Source organism: Myzus persicae, unplaced genomic scaffold, assembly GCF_001856785.1.
Source record: "Myzus persicae strain clone G006 unplaced genomic scaffold, MPER_G0061.0, whole genome shotgun sequence".
Taxonomy (NCBI): domain Eukaryota; kingdom Metazoa; phylum Arthropoda; class Insecta; order Hemiptera; family Aphididae; genus Myzus; species Myzus persicae.
In genome coordinates this window covers 847,640-851,691 of record NW_019103934.1, presented here as the reverse complement: position 1 = coordinate 851,691, position 4,052 = coordinate 847,640, and positions in this window count along the sequence as shown.

Genomic DNA, 4,052 nt, shown 5'->3' with positions numbered 1-4,052 from the left:
CACAGTATGTAATTATTACGTCTTTGTCATAATTATTGTTGTTATCCATGCACAATAACGTACAAGTGCACCACTTGTCACACGAACTGTGGACACGACCCCGTGCCAACCATAGAGCGGTCGTCCTCAACAGTTATGATGTATATAGGGGAGGTGTCGTAGTGCACTTCTAAACCATTATTATACACAACACGCAAAACTCCATAGAAGTCGCATTACACTGAGTAGTATTATTATACACGTCGTATTGTACATTACACGCGAGACTCGGCAAGGGTCGTCGATGGCCCGCGGGGTGCCGAGGGGTTCGGGCAGTCAAATTTTCGATTTTTATTGGTTTTTTATTTTTTTTATTTTTACTCTGTCTGCCGATGAGGTCCTCCGGGATCGTCGGGCGCGTGAGGACGGTGTAAGGACACGCGGGGCGAGGATGGCAGTGGCGAGCGAATAGAAATACCCAAAGCAATAAAGCCGTGTACATCTCGCCCGGGCGATACGCCACTACCGCCGCCGCCGCCGTCAAGTGTCTGCGCGGGCGTCCGGTATTAAATTACAAAGCCATTTAGAAGAAACACGAGTGTTCAGACAACTTTAAGATGCAATATAACGCGGCCGCCGCGCCAGGACGAGCTGGCAGGAAGCATCCGAGCGCCGTGATTGGCTATTGTCAAGTGCGCCGGATATACGCGTACATACCTACCCGTATATAACGGGTGTGCATGCACGCACACAAACACACACACACGCACATATACGTGTATAAATATTTATATATATTGGGCTCGGAACGACGGGCGGCGGCGGTGGAGCACTGGAAAAATAAAACTTTTTCACGTGCACGCACCCACACACACACCTAGGTTTACTCTCTGTACCCTCTGCCTTCTCTCTCTCCCTCTCTCTCTCTCTCTCTCTCTCTCATCGTCCGTATTTTCGAAATTGAACCGTTTCGTACTTTATTTTTTTTTCTATCCATCTCTCTCCCTGTCTCCCTCTTCTTTTTTCCTTTCATTACGTTTCGTCCCTTCGAAAACCGAAGCCGCCACTTGGGGAGTGGAAATCTCGCACGCGACGTCCGGACGGCACACGAATACAATATTATGATAACTGACGCCTTAAAATTGTTTACGAATAAGCTTTATATTTTTACTCATTAAGTCCATATCGCACGGACAGGCATATTAATTAATATGTGATGATGATATAATAATACAATAATGCACGGAATGTGCCTCGACTACAAATGTTGTAACCGGAAGCGAAACAGTCACTGACGTGCCCCCCCTCCTTCTGAATTGTAATAATTATAATATAATACCTATGTCTTATCTATAATACCTACAACTGTATATCGATTGACAGCTTTAGGCTGCATATTATTAGATATCGATTATATGATGGGTGTACGCTTATATAATAAGATATTTCGACGGCGTACAAATAAAATTACTTGTTAGTTAATGGTTAAGACTATATTTGATTGCTATTATTCTAAACGTGAAGTGTATAGACTAATATACTAGTAGATCTAAGGGTTGTTCAAGGGTGGATGACGATTTAATAAAAATTGTGTATATCATATATTATATTTATGTGGAATTTGTATCACATGCAATTATATTTCTATCATAAACACGTCTAGTTTATACTAATATTGCTACCATATTATAAATAAATATAGAATGTTAGAATAATGCGAGAAAACACTGTTCTAGGCAGTATCCACCTCTGTTGTGTCACTACTTCATCTGATTTTTGTTAGTGTCATTCTACTGTGAGTTGATGCACACGCGTTTAGCACTACTTCGATAGTCGGTCCAATACGTTGTATGTACTTACAACTACTGTGGTATCCAACTACACATTTTAGTATTTATATATGTGTACAAAATTTGTAGCACAATATTTTGAGAAAACTACAGGTATTAGGTATTATAATCTGCTGATCCTAAATTTATCATTTGTTCGATAATATATTTTAAGGACGATACGGTCGTTGCCAGTTGGCAATACTAAAAATAATTTTTTAAGTTTTTTTTCATTCTATGATGCTTTTTTTGAAATTTTAAGATAAATTATTGTTTGAATAACATTTTAAAAAATTTGATAATGTATACACTCGTTTAAAAATATTCGGAGTTAAAAATTTATCATAATAAACAAATCAACAAATAAAAAATCAAGACTATTAATATTTATTTATTAGTTCAATAATTGTTCTCTGAAGTTGTTATTTGGTTAAAATATCAAAACGATCACATTACATGAATACTTATTTTATTATTTAAGCTATTATACTAGTATAATGAGTGTTGAATATCTTTTTTAAGTGTTTACTTCTGCGTTTAACCAAAGTCAATAATAATTAACATAAACTACAATAGTTGCCACTTTCGAGTATTCACTAATTTTAAATTTGAGTCAAAACTTGCTTCAATTATTCGATCCAACTACAAAAAAATTATTAATATTATATGCTAATAAGTGACGTTTGAAGAGAGCTATTTTAATATTATATTATTATATTTTGTACCTTGTTATAATAAAACATTTTTTCATAAAAACACAATAATATTGTTCTTTCCTGTCGATTATCATTATGTATATTTGACATTTGTTATTGCATACTTACATCGCACCTAGTGTCACACATTTGACATACAACAGAATGACAGTCGCATGTACACCGATAACATAATACGACGATTATGTAGTACGGGCACGTTACGTTATAGTTATAAGTTCCATGTTTGAATAATGTGACAGCACATGTTTTGAGATAAATTTATCTTACTGTGGCCATGGTTTTAATGTGATTACGATAGATGAACATTTGCGGATCACCGATAACTAATTATACCGGTGTAAACTTCACACTAGAAAATACATATATTATGTTTTCGATATATTAGTATGCAAGTAGACGAATATATTATCAATATTATGATGCTCTGAGTGAGGGATGAAATCAATTTGAAAAAAAGAAGAAAAGAAAATATGTTTTTAAATAATCCACAACTGACACGTTTGTGAGTGAATTATTGATTGTTGTGGTTGTACTAACCCAGCGAACAAGGCCATTTTTTTTTCATTTTTTTTATGAAATAATAATATCATCGTTTTGTTTCAATAATTTAACATGAATCACAATTAAATATGTAATCATGTAAAAACGTGCAGTGACATGTATAATGGTTTATTTACCCACAGCTATTACGTAGGTAATCCACTTATCTGTTGATTGTTACGTAGGTAAACATATTTTAATCTTGCTTATTCAATAGTTTGAGCTACTTTTAATATTTTTCGTGCTCTAAATTTAAAACGATTCGAATTGGGTAAAAAAGATTTATTACCAAAGGATCGTTTCGAGGTCAGAAATAGTCCGTTTTGTACTTTAAGCCGATAATAAATTTGAAAAGAACCAATGGGCCGGGATTTATTTAACGACCGTAACAGAACACTGGACGAATTGTGCTCAAAATAAGTGGGAAATTCACCTGATATATTTAATTTGAGTGAAAAACCAATTAACACTTGAACTACGAGTATACGATGTCCAACCAATATTATACATAATAATTGGCACATAGTTTATACTTACATATCATATGTTATATGGGTATATATTATGTACATGGCTACAGTAATTTGGCCAACAAAATAATATTTTGGCTATACGAATTTGGAATACTGGCAATAAATCACAAATTATCATGTCATACATTTGCGTGACTGACGACGTTATGTTGTTTTCGACACGGCACTAATTTCATAACATTTCAATGATGCAGTTATTTTATATTTCTGAAAAATAAAACTCGGGCACACAAAATATAATACTGGTACGTGCGTATTGTTTCGTAAAGTGTACTTGAAAATTCGGTGATTCTATTGTTATTGATAAAATAATAAAAAAAAAGGCCTTCTATTGCCCAATTACAACTTAAATTACCTACACAACATGCAATATCTTTCTGTAAAAATTACGAACGAGTCTTGATTTTGGGGCATCAAAAATATTGAATCACTTGTTTTTGGTCTTAATTTTG